This window comes from Mytilus galloprovincialis, chromosome 14 (assembly GCF_965363235.1).
Source record: "Mytilus galloprovincialis chromosome 14, xbMytGall1.hap1.1, whole genome shotgun sequence".
In the NCBI taxonomy this organism is placed as follows: domain Eukaryota; kingdom Metazoa; phylum Mollusca; class Bivalvia; order Mytilida; family Mytilidae; genus Mytilus; species Mytilus galloprovincialis.
Genome location: NC_134851.1, coordinates 71490156 through 71504339, shown reverse-complemented (window position 1 = coordinate 71504339; position 14184 = coordinate 71490156). Strand labels below are relative to the sequence as shown.

The 14184-nt window shown below is 33.0% G+C and overlaps 2 long non-coding RNA genes across 2 annotated transcripts; one reads left to right on the top strand and one right to left on the bottom strand.

Moving 5' to 3' along the window:
* Positions 1-638: 638 nt before the first annotated feature.
* Positions 639-7489, bottom strand: LOC143059085 (uncharacterized). Its single transcript, XR_012973379.1, has 3 exons — positions 7304-7489; positions 2223-2354; positions 639-709 (listed from the first exon to the last, which is right to left on the bottom strand). It is a non-coding gene; the product is annotated as an uncharacterized LOC143059085 (long non-coding RNA).
* Positions 7490-7677: 188 nt separating this feature from the next.
* Positions 7678-11307, top strand: LOC143058955 (uncharacterized). The gene is made up of 3 exons (XR_012973305.1): positions 7678-7755; positions 9620-9750; positions 10936-11307. It is a non-coding gene; the product is annotated as an uncharacterized LOC143058955 (long non-coding RNA).
* Positions 11308-14184: the final 2877 nt, after the last annotated feature.

The following is a 14184-nucleotide window of genomic DNA, read 5'->3' as shown; positions in this document are numbered from 1 at the left end:
TGAATAAAACTGGAAAGTATTTTATAAATATAAATATTGATTTTGCTATCAGTAAATTAAAACCAAACTAAACATTATTGTTATACACATATGTATGTTGACCAGTTTTACAAACTGTTGATACCTATATTTTGGCATTGTACAAGATCATGTCCTTATCCTATGATTAATGGCAGTCTATTCTCTAAATCAATTAGATGTTTACTGATTGATATTTAAGTCTTAGACACATGATTTTTGGTTTTACATTTGGCATGAGTTTTGCTAATTTTTAAATTCTTCTTCAATGGTCTCTAGTGGAGAGTAATGACTCATTGGCAATCATACCACATCTTCTTATTTTTATACTAAATTTTAATATATGTAGCTAAAAATTGGAAGCAATTAATATTTGTAAAAAAAAACAATCTTGCAATACAAAATGTAACCACAACTGATCTTTTTACTTACAAAATCGAGCCGTTTTTAAAGTGTTATAACCATAAGAATTAAGTTGAAACTTTTCATTCAGTTATTTATAGGTAACCCATGAAACTTTAACAACTGCAATGTGTTTGGAAGAGCAAGGATTAAAACATTTTTTTTTTAAATCTCTCTCCAAATATTACATAAATATAAATATATATTTATACACATACCTACTTTTTTTGCCTACAGAAGTCCTTTCTATGAAAATATCCTTTGATTTTGCTTGGCTTTCCAGAAACTCCTGTAACATAAATGAAATAAAATTAAATTTTGAATAAATTCTTTATTAGATGTCATTTTGAACTAATTATGAACATGGTAAAGGTACAAATAGTTTCAATTCACTCTCAATGACAGTGTTTTTCCATACAGGGTTACAGCTAATTTCCTAATGCATGTAGAGCAAAACTTGGGTTAGCTTGCTTGCTTTGTTTGTCTCCAGAGACAACAACCCGACCAAATAAAAAACAACAGCAGAAGGTCACCAACAGGTCTTCAATGTAGCGAGAAATTCCCGCACCCGGAGGCGTCCTTCAGCTGGCCCCTAAACACATATATACTAGTCCAGTGATAATGAACGCCATACTAATTTCCAAATTGTACACAAGAAACTAAAATTAAAATAATACAAGACTAACAAAGGCCAGAGGCTCCTGACTTGGGACAGGCGCAAAAATGCGGCGGGGTTAAACATGTTTGTGAGATCCCATATATATATTGTTTAAAGATGTCAATCTTATTCACAAAGCTTGTATATTAACAATTATACAAACAAAGCAAGCAAGCCAACCAAAGTTTTACTTTGCAAGCATAAGGAAATCAGCTGTAATACATGCCGGATCATCATGTTCCATCCTTTTAGACATCTCTAAATAAAACACTAGATTCACTATAAATATTGGGTTTATCAAAATGTCAGATTTGTCCATTTTCATAATTTTTTATTTTTTTTTATCTCCATTGGACACAGATGATGTCCCCTCTTGCATAGGTATAATGTTATAATAAGGGAAATAACTCCAGAACAGTAAAAGTGACCTACCCAAATTTGTACTTGATCTGCATTTAGTGGATATTATCAGGGTGTGTAAGTTTCATAATATTTGGTTAAACAATTTTACCCCATGTCAGATTTGCTCTAAATGCTTTGTTTTCAGAGATATACATTTTTTGTAAGCCAAAATCTATATTTTACCCCAATGTTCAATTTTCCATACAAGGGGGTTAAATTGCCATAGCTGTATTTTGACCTGATGAGGTCCAAAAAAACATATAGGGGCCATCTTGCAATTGTATGTGTTTCTTTTTTTTTCGCTGTGTATTTACTAATGTTGATTTATTGATATATACCATGTATAGTATACCCCTTATAAGTTATCAGTTGTTTCTCTATTGCATTATATCTTTTTTAATAAATTCTCCTTACTATTTGTAACAGCAGTGAATCCCAAACTCTGTCTCACCAACAAGTCTCAGACAAGAAGCAATTTAGACAGAAAGAACTTTCAAGATGTTTTAGTTGAATGTATAGTAGAAAAGTTCAAATTTCAGTTTGGCAAAGACTGTAACAGCAAAGTTACCTTAATATATAGTAATAAAGTTTCAGCATAAATAGTGTATTGAAAGCAAGTTGTCTTACAAAGTACATATATATTCAATACAGTAAGTCTGACAAAGAGCAAAAAACAACGGAAGGCCACGAATTGTTTTCAACACAGCAAAAAAATCTTGCACCATACAAAAAATATACTTACCATTGCTGAATTGTACTTGAAACATTTACTAGGCGTCTTCCCTTGCCATTTTCTTCACCATTTGTGGAATTTTTTAAACATCCATGTACATGTACCTTCCTGACATAGGGGAGGTCAAATTTGATAACTAGTCTATAGGATAAAAAGAAATCCATTTCATAAAAATTTACAGAAACTATTTTCATATTACTTTACAATTACAGACACAGTCTGTGTTTATGTGAAAGCCAAAATGAAGATGATAGATATAAGAAGATGTGGTATGAGTGCCAATGAGACAACTCTTCATCCAAGCCACAATTTATAAAACATGTAAAAGTAAACCATTAAAGGTCAAAGTACAGTCTTCAACATAGAGCTTTGGCTCACAATGCACAGCAAGCTATAAAGGTCCCAAAAAATTACTACTAAAGTAAAACCATCCAATGAGAATTGCTGCAACCATTTTTGAGTTATTGTCCTAAACTGGAAAATCCCCTTTATTTAATGAATAAAACCCCATGCCATAACTCTGAAATGTAAAATCTAAAATTTTAAAATTCTAAAAGGAGCTTCCATCAAAAGATATAAACAAATCACAAAAGTTTCACGAGAACAGCTGCTGAAAGAATTTTTGAGTTATTGTCCGAAAACTGTAAAAATTCCCCATCATTTTATGAATAAAATCTGGTAATTCAAAAACCCAATATCTAAAATTATAAAAATTGCAAGGAATCTCATGTCAAAAGATATAAACAATTCAACAAAATTTCTTGCAAGAAAAAGAAAACATTCTGGAGATATTGACTGAAAACTGGAAAATCACCCTTTTTTTATGAATATAAAATCTGGTAACTCAGAAATCTAAAATTTATAAAAATTGAAAGGGAGTTCATGTCAATAGATATAAAAAATACACCAAAATTTCTTGCAAGTAGGAGAAAACATTCTTGAGTTATTGACTAAAAACTGGAAAATCACCTTTTTTTATGAACAACCCTGTTACTCAGAAACTTAAAATCTAAACTTTATAAAAAAATGAAAGGCAGCTCATGTCAATAGATATAAACAATTCACCAAAGTTTTATGCAAAATGGTTCAAGCATTTATGAGTTAATGTCCAACATGTTGACCATGGACAGACAGACAACGGTATACCATAATATATGTACTCACATAAATGGGCGTATAAAAAGAAGAAACGAGAAAAACTAATGAACTTAGTTACTACATCAACAAACGAAAACTACTAAACCTCAGATTCCTGACTAAGGACAGGTGACACACAATTGCAGGGGGTTTAAACTTTTAAATGGTACCAAACCTTCACCCTTATCTGAAACAATAGTGTAACATCACAACATAGAAAGACACACTATAAAATATTAATTGAAATGGCTGCATTCGTGTTCATCCTCAACCTTTATATATGTTATGTGTTATCATCAAATACAACTTACTTTTCAATATTTTTAAGAATGGACACCAATGCGGCCACTTTCATTTAAGACAAAAAAACGTCTAAAGTTTAACTAAAATTCTAAAATTGTGAAGATTTCAGTAATTTAGCATGACTTAATGATGCTAGTACCCGATATATATGCGTTGTATTGTTGAAAACATCCCACATTTATGTAGCAGTAGCATTCTACTTTCCAATGAATAACTAGAAGTTTACATTTAAACAATTTTGTAAAACTGCTATATTTTGGGGCCAAAAAGGTGTCTTACTGGACCTAATCCTTTGCATGAGGCAACTGCAAACTAAAGTTAACACAAGGAAACAAAAATTGAATCATCATCCAATGTAATACTGAAAGATGGACCAACAGTCCCTTAAATTTTTAATGCCTACATAAGGCAGTCTGCATAATGTCTCAGTGGCAAATATTTCAGATATCAATAAAAAGACAGTATAAACAATTCATGTCAATCAAATAATAAAACTAAGAAGTGTATATTATACTGAACTCACTATATTGGTTGAGGGAATATGCTATATTTTGTATACATTTTTGTATTAAAACAAACCATAGTATAGTTATAACTTGATGCTCCGCAGGGCGCAGCTTTATAAGACCGCAGAGGTTGAACCCTGAACGGTTGGGGCAAGTATGGACACAACATTCAAGCTGGATTCAGCTCTAAATTTGGATTGTGATCAAATAGTTGACACAGCATAGGTTTCTGACACAGAATGAATGTGGTCTAATAAACTTAACATTTTTGTTTTGCCTTTCAGAGCAATTCACTATGCTGTTGAATATTAATCCTCTCAAAAAAATGTTTGAAGAAATTTTCTTTTTATTTATGAAATCTGAAATGAGAAAAATTGACCCCCCCATTTTTTTTTCTTCACATCCCCCTTTCCCTTATTCCAAAACTGATCTCAATTCAAATTTCTAATGGAGTTTGCAACAATAACTACTCATTTAAATATATCATAAAATATTAAAATATAAAAAAACTGCTTGTTATCACTGAATGGTAAATATTGATTTAATTTATCAGTTGGTAGTAAAAGTGAATATACATTGTATATTGTATAAAACAATGATTTAAGTTGATTCAACTACTATTCTGGACAAAGAAAGAAAACTCCAATTGAAAAATTTCTTGCTATTGCGCAATATTGTGCAATTAGATATTTCTTGCTATTGCGCAATACTGTGCAATTGAAAATAATTGCTATTGCACAATACTGTGCAATTGAAGATTTCTTGCTATTGTAACTGCACAATATTGCGCAATAGATTTGTAAGATCTTGACATTTGCTTAGTGTCAGAAACTCATATTACATGTATGTCAAAAATTTGATCAGAATCCAAATTCAGAGCTGTATCAAGCTTGAATGTTGTGTCAATACTCATGATACTAGCCCCAACTATTGATGGTTCACCCTCAGCGGGTCGTAGAAAGCTGCTCCCGGCAGAGCACCTGGTTCTGTAATTTTATAATCCAATTCTCTGAAAATTTGAATTTGATATGACATTCTTAAATAAGATTCCTTAAAGCCCATGATTTATGAATGTGTTCTTACCAGTCACCCCAGATTGAGAAACCAGACCAGGATATTCATTTTATGCCAGGTCACTTGTTTTCACGGTCCTCTAGTCTGGTGTTATGTATTGTTAGCATACCTGCCAACTGTCACTATTTGTGGGGGATTTCCCCCATGAAGGCTCCAAAAAATAATTTTGAAAGATCAATTTTGTCCATAATTTTTAACAAAAGAATTAATTTTAAAATGGCCATAGGCTTGTTAAAGTAAGGAGAAGCCAAAAAACAACTTTAAAGTATATTTGAAGGCCCCATTGTAGGTTTTGTAGGACTGCATTGTTTTACATTATAGCCATCTTGCACGTAAAACCCCAATGGGCATTTTGAAAAGTTGGCAGGTGTCTTAAGTACAAATGTATTACTTATAGTTCCGTAACTCTTTCTCCCGAGACCGCCACCTGCCATGTTATTATTTGTCAGGACTTTGACCTTGCCAGACTTCCAAACCCTATTGGACTCTTTGTCCCTAGCTAGGAACTATAAGTATGATGTCACTCATTGGGTCCAGGAAAGTTTACTAATAGGATTTGAATTGATCGGACGCTCATCCTATGGCTCCCACTTTAGGGACTGTTACAATAACATTAACCAGTAGACTTATATATTCAACCATATATATATGTCTTTTAAATAAACATCTTATTGTTTACGTGCTTTGATAGTTTATCTCAGAACTTGGGAAGACAACAGGAATATTACGAAGCCAGTGTTAACTTCACTCCGGTTTCACTTGCTACCAAAAAATGTATAGTCACCCAAATCCTATATTGATGTGATTCGAGACATCAAAGAACACATCTAGGACCTAAGAACTAAAGGGATGGACATTTGCATCCTATGGACACCAGGACATGCAAATATTCAAGGGAACGATGAAGCGGACTTATTGGCAAAGCAAGCAGCAGAAGAAGCAACACACCTCTTGCCAAAAAACAACATAATTACCCTTCAAGACGTAAAACAAGGTGCACACAAGAGTGTCATGCTGAAATGGCAAAGACGATGGGAATTAAGCAACACAGGAAGATACCTTTTTGAGATAACACCAAACGTTAAAAACATCCCAATCTTTGACTATCCAACCAAAAAATTCTTCAGCATCTTTATACAGCTTAGAACTGGCTACACAACCCTTAACTATTATAAACAACGCACAGGGCAAAACACCACCGACTTATGCAGCTTTGGAACTAAGGAAACACAACAGCACTACCTCACAGTGTACCCCAACTACGAGAGTTATAGAGAAGAAATGTACCACCAAATTACAAAAGAAATTGGAATACGCAAAATCAACACATGCACACTGCTAGGTAGACTAGATCACGAAAACACAGAAGAATATAAACGAAAGTTAGAAATCATTTCGGCCTTTATTTCAAAAACAGGACGTTTCGACTTACCCGAACATCCGCAACCTCAATCGTAACAGCAAAAACAAAATTAAAGTACATGGAGGAAATTACATGGAGGAAGATACACATAGGGCGTAATATGCACCAGTGAGAAGAGTTGTGCCATAAGGCCATAAGATTGAGGATTGAGGATATAGTTATCAAAGAGACATATACATTTCAATGGTTATAAACAGATAAAAGAGGGACGAAAGATACCAGAGGGACAATCAAACTCATAAATCGAAAATAAACTAACAACACCATGGCTAAAAATGAAAAGGACAAACAATAGTTCCCACGACACAACTTAGGAAACTAAAGAATAAACAACACGAACCCCACCAAAAACAAGGGGTGACCTCAGGTGCTCCGGAAGTGTAAGAATAAATGGTCATATGGTTCTACTTTACGGTCTTAACTTAAGTTCGTGCATGTCTTTATAATTTACTCAAACTGGATAAATCACAGAAGATTGATTCGAGTGAAGCTCTACTGTGATATTCAAGTTTGGTATATGTTTACCCCGTTATTGATAGGATTTCAAACTCCTGAGTCCTATGGATAAATAAATCAGTTTTGGAAATGACATTTAAAAATCCTTCGTAAAATGTTAATCGAATAAAATATTAAAGTTGTATTCTTACCCATTTTGTCTTTAGTGTCCTAGATTGAAGATATCCTACATTGTCCTAGCTGCATCTCATATCTTCCATAAAATTTGCGTTTTGCTTCACGAATCATGATGTCAGTATCAGTGTCGTCTGTCTGAACGCTCGTTTCCGGGTGAACCGTACGGGCTAATATTAAACCAAAGGCGAAGCATTAAAAATTCCATTTAAACGGCATTAAATGATTGAAATTCATGCGATTTATAAGTAATAAAAACAAGCAAACATGATTAATAATTGTATGTAACCGATTGGACCTTAAAAAAATATATATGAATGTGGATTCCGTAATTTATTCTGAGTCTCCATGCCAGTGTAATGGTATTTCCCGCGGTTATTTTTGTACAACTTATAAATAAAATACGGTATGACTATCACTTGCCACTGTGTACTAACAGAATGAACAATTTTGCAAAGACTCACTCAGTGTAAGTATTTCGATACGGTGAATTAATTAACATGAAAAAACTCTGTAATTTCTAGATAATTTTACTGGACACAAAACACACGGGCACCTGGTAATTGAATTCGTCACCTTCATTACCTTATTAAAGTCAAATCGGCACCTTTTTTCAGGACATTTCTGCAATTGATTTTTTAACTGTCACCTGATATTAAAAACGGTTTTCATCTTTTATTTGAAAGTAATTATTGGTTCTCTTCTCTACTGCAGTATAAATAATACAGATGAGGATAAAAAGAAAAGAAAACACTTAAATTTTATCAATGATTTTTTTTTTTTTTTAATAATCTGCCTTTTCTGATTTTCCTGATCTTTTCCGTGGCGGATCCATAACTTTTCCTATGGGGGGGGGGGGGGGGGGGAGGCGCTGACTGACCTAACATGGGACCCGCTCCAGTCATGCTCCAATGATTCCCTATATAATCAACCAAATTTTTCCCACAAAAGGGGGGGGGGCGGCCCCCCAGTCCCCCCTGGAATTATGAAATAAAAGTTCATTATAATAAATATAGGTTCCAGTAGGGACAGATCTATTGTGGCTCCATTAATTGTTTGTACAGAGAGCACACAAGCTGATCATGTAAATTTGGTTAAATGTCCAATGGTAGATGGAAAAACAGCACTGTATATAAATAGAGCACCTAGATTCTACATGTGAAAATATGGAGGTTTAAGGATCAGTTCAATTATATTAGATAGTTTATAAAACAATTATGCATAGGCGGATCCAGGGGGGGGGCGCCCCCCCCCCTTTTCGTGGGAAAAATTTGGTTGATTATACAGGGAATCATTGAAGCATGACTGGAGCGCCCCTCCCCCCTTAGGTCAGTCAGCGCCCCCCCCCCCCCTTAGGAAAAGTTCTGGATCCGCCACTGTTATGGGAGTCTTCAACAGTTCACTTGCAAAACATAATATTAATTTTGGGTATGGACTTAACTACTGCGGGTTACCCGAATTAACAAGGGGCAGATTTGACTTGTTATGCCATATTAACTATCAAAGGTGGCTTAGGTGCCCATTTGACCAGGTTTCCAAACATGGCAAAATGACTAGAATTCAGACACAGTGTTAAATAAATTAAGATATATACAATTTTGTGTTGGAATGCACACTACACTGGCAGCTTTATTAACTAAGCTACATTAGATTGTAACTTGAGTTATATTCCTTGTGACTAATTATACATGTGTTAAAAATAATACAATTTTGAATAATAATATTGAAAATAAGGAGATCAATGTAGTATGATTGCCTATGAGATTACTATCTACTAATGTCCATATGAACTGGATTTAAGCATCTATATAGGATACCTTAATACCTTTAACAATGAACAAAGCTCATACTGTCAGCTACAAAAAATGTATAACAGGCCATCAAGGGTTGACATGACAAAATGTAAAATGATTTGCCAAAATAAATCAAATATGGCAGACTGCATCAAACAACAACTAAATTTCATCCGGACTTGGAACAGGCATAAATAGAATGTTGGGACTGTTGTGTAACTGCACAAAAGAGGAACAAAGTGGTGAAATCGGTTAGAAATTGTTTTCATTCATTGAATTGGTACAAAGCTAAAAAATCTAACATGAAGACAAACAATCAAAACTTAATAGTACTTTCAGTTATTGAAAGCTCATTAAAAGCTAATAAAAACTCAAACATTATATATAAACCATGCATGTTTTCCCGTACACATATATATATATATATATCTATACATATATATATATATATATGTATAGATGTAATTATCAGAGAAATTCGTTTAACAATTTTTGTTTAACATGTTTAATTATCTATAACTGATATATTTTTTATTAAAGTTTCCAAGCAAGTCAATACATGCAATAACAAAAAACTTTTGGGACAGAAGACACTGTTTAAAAAACGTGACCAAAGAAAAGAAAAGGAAATGTACTTGTAATCGACAGTGGAGAAAAAATGGACTCTTCAGGTAAGAAGTTTTATTCTGCAATAACTTTTGTTTAATAATAATCTGTTTTTGAATAAAAGAATGTGTAAAATATATTTTAGTGGGACAGCATCCCAACAAACAATAAATCAGAAGAGATATCAAGTGGTAAATATTTTGCTTACTGAATCCAACAAAGTTAATACCAAATGTGCCATGCTATAAATCATCCTTCATCTGAAGAAGGTATGAATATATGCAACAGGAATTTTACAGAAAAAATCTTTCCTTTATTATGTCTATATGCTAGCCGCAAATTTTTCACTGCATTTGCATATCTAGTTAGGTTAGTACTTTTTCATCTTTTTAAAATTTTGTCTTGCAAAACAACACATTGCAGGGATAAAGTAAATGCAACAAGTTTTCATTTTATCCAGTTGTTTTCATGTTTGCACATTCTCTTTCCCATACAATGTTTTGGTGAAGTTAAATAATAGTAGTTTGTAAACATGTTGCCACTTGGAAATATAAATGATATGGAAAATAGCATTGTGAGCTCTCTCAAGCCTATGTGAGTTGTAGGATTTTAGAAATTTTCATCATTTGTTCATAAGTAGGGGGCCACTGACTGCCTAAGAGGGCGCCCGCTCCGGTCCTGCTTCAGTGATTCCCTATATAATCAACCAAATTTTTACCTGGCCCCACTTTAAATCCACCTTTGCTAAGACCAGTTAAATAATCAGCTTTGGTCAATTATGCATTGAAATTCTGTTAAAAAGGAAGGTGTTTGACTTTTTCTAGTTTAAAAATTAAGTGCTAAGAAACTATTTTTACAGGAATTATATTTTCCCCTTTAAAATGGAAAGTATAATGAAAATTGCATTGTCAATCTCAATCCTATTGATCAACTTCATGTTTGTTTTTATATTTTTTTTATCAAATTCAAAGGTTAGTTTTGGCAAGCCAAAGTTATGGATGAGTTCAATAAATGTTGCAGATTAGCTTTTTTTACAGGAGTTAAGCTGCTCTGGAAAACTGCATTTGTTACTTATTTCAAGTATAATAACTTGTTGATTTTGCACATTTTTTTCATAAGAATGTTCAGTATATATTTGCCTTTCGTGAACTTTTAACTTTCAGTTACATTCAGTTCTTGTGAAATTCAACATCTCTTATATAAACATCACAAATGTCTTTTTACTTAATCACCCTTTTTTATGTTTACAGAAGAAATTGTCACACGGAAATGTCTTGGGCAAATTAAAAAGGAGAAGTAACTCTGCTAGGAAGCAGTTCCAGTCATTTGTAGCAACAGGACTGTGACGAATAGAACTTTAATATAAACTGAATCAAAATATGGAATTTACCAAACTTGTGTCAGATAATACTCTCATGCTTCTATTGGAGGACATCAATGATGAGAAGTAAAGGAAAAGACAATAAATGACAGCATATCAAATATCACAATGTATATTTAGTCAGTTAACACATTAATTCATCTACATACTTTACAGCATTTCATTTTAACCATGTGTAAATTTTGTCTATTCAAGCTTAACAAAATGCTTTGAAATTAAAATATTAAATATTTTAGGCAGACATGTTTTTGTAATTTTCATTTATTTTTCAAACTTTCAAGTTATTACATTCTTCAGTGGCGGATCCAGCCAAAAGCCCATTTTTCAAAGGGGTTTCCCAACCAAGGATAAAGGAGAGGTTCCAATCATGTCTTTCATTTATAAATTGTTAATTTCCACTACAAAACTAAATAAAAATAAGCCAAAGATAAAAAATCAGTCATAAAAGAAATATAATTTTGAAATTCATGTAAAACATGTATTTTACATGAGTTTGTATTTACACATGTTTTACACATGTGAAATATTTCATGCGTTTTGTAAAGCATATTTAATATATGTTTTTGCACGCCTGTTATACGCATGTTGTAAAAAACATGCGTTAAACGCACAAAAATACGTTTTACACACGTTTTCTTTACCATGCGTGAAACATGCGTGGCACTTTTTGCTGTGTACCCTATAGGTGTAATACCACCATTGATGTGTCCCTATTAGTCTTTGTTAAATTTGCACTTTTAAAAAAAATTGTACAGTTTTTACCTTTATTTCAACCAAAGAAATACTTTGCATGTGTAAAGTTCAATCCTTTCCAGTGATACAGTGAAAATTTCACACTACATTTCATTGCATATAAGAAAGTAACCACCGCCGGAAGTAAACAATCCAATTTTTACACTGTTATTTACTGGTTACCTGCTTTGGTAACTATGTAACCTTAACGTTCCAAAATATTTTATAAGACCATCAAATAAAAAAAGAATGATGCTTTCAGACATCAACATACATATTTACGACACAGAAAAATTTAAGTGCATTGAAATGCAGGGTTAATTTTCTACAACTGTCAAATTCAAGGGAATATTTGTTTAGGCCTTCTGTACTTTCGTATGCAACCGGATGTGACGTACCATGATTTGGTGGTATTACACCTATAGCGGGTTATCCCTACAGGTGTAAAATTTCAAAATTAGCAACGAAAAAAGTATACGAAATACTCTGGCAGTTATTATTCTGGCGGTTTCAAAACTTTTATGAGTATATTTGAATTTACACTGGCGGAATTTATTTTTGTCGATTTTATTGTATCCGCGAAAATAATAAAATATTTACACACCGCAAAAATTAATGCGCTATACGGTATGCTACATGTATTCTTTCCGAACCATGTGAGTATTTGGATCATACGCGAATGGTCATGACCATGATATGTTTCATAGACAAAAACGAACCAATTTAAAACATCCCGTTTTAACTCTTATTTGTTAATAGTTAATATAAATTAAACATTGGAATACAAAACTAATTCCAGGCTTTATTTAAACTATCAGTGTGCTTTTGTGGTTTTTTTATAACTGTTGAGTTCGTCTTCGTTTTATCAGTATTCAACCAACAGCTGATTCTACATTCACAACATTCCCATAATACATTTGGAACATAATGTGTACTGTTCTATGGTAGGGTTGCTGTCTCATTCTACATTCACAACATTCCCATAATACATTTGGAACATAATGTGTACTGTTCTATGGTAGGGTTGCTGTCTCATTCTACATTTCCATTCTCAATTTTATGTTATATTCATGTGGTCAAGTGAAGGGTTTTAATGGTTCTACCTGACTTCGTAGGACTTAAGTTTGATTGTTTTTGATTAATCGAACTATAATCAGTGAGATCAGCGAAAGAGCCTCTGGTATGCGTGATTATTTAATTTCATGTGTTTGTGCCTTCACCAAAGAAGCCATCAGCTTAAATAATTCTGTCCTTATTATTACATCATATCTAATCGTACCTTTGAAGTAAGGGATGATATGGAATAATTCTACCCTCGTACAAATATAGTAGTATTGTAGTTTTTGTGGTCGGGGAAGGGGGTACAGATGGAGCAATGTTATAGGCTTTTTAAAACAGTAAGTCGTTATTATTGAAAGAGCACTATTAATGGAAAGAATCGTTGACCTTTGGCAAGAAAACTGACAGTCATTGCCAAAATTACGACCTCAGAGCTGAGAGACCATATTTGTCTCATTCTTCTTCAATTCATTTTTTCACTGATCCATTTATTATTATTATTAAGGTGGTACCTAACGCTACAGGGAGATAACTCTGTAAAGCCATCTAAACGTTTTAATTACGTTGTGTTGTTAAAGGAATATTAAGCTTCTCAATGATCAAAATTGGTGTTTGTCAAACTGCTATATAGCCAATATAATTTTTCTGACAAAACGGTTTGTTCAAAAAATTTTTAATTTTTATATTTTTGTTAAAGGCAAATTTTATGAAAATTAGACAAGCCGAATTAATTTTAGTGAAAGTGTTGGGTACCACATAAATTAACGACGTGTTGTTCATTTGATCTCATTTATTCATTGCTCAGCATTTGATTATGACTTCCAATGTTCTTGCTTTCCTCTGCAAATATATTACGACATCGTGAAAAAGTGGCGACAATGCCTGGTGACATAACATAGAAAGAATATATATTTTAATAGGTAATTTGAAAAGAAGGTATAAGATATCTGCATATCGTCTCAAAGTCCAAACAGAAACTAATTCCATCACAAAACCTCCATATGATATATATCCAATCTCGACAATTAAATTTTACTATTCAAAACGCTTGTCGACTCTCGATTTTAATTTTAAAAATCTATCAGTCTTGAGATGATTAATATCGTATCATACTCGATGCAATGGTTAAATCTTTATGTATACAATACGTTTAGCAAGATAAATGTCACTGAATTAAATGATCAAACGCGTGGTGTATGCTATGTTTTGATTAATACAAAACTTACGACAACAGGGCTTGCAACATCTATTACTTCCTGAACAATTTCCAGCGTTGTCCTGATACTCAGTATCCGGACGACACGTGTCAGTACTACTTGTACAGTTG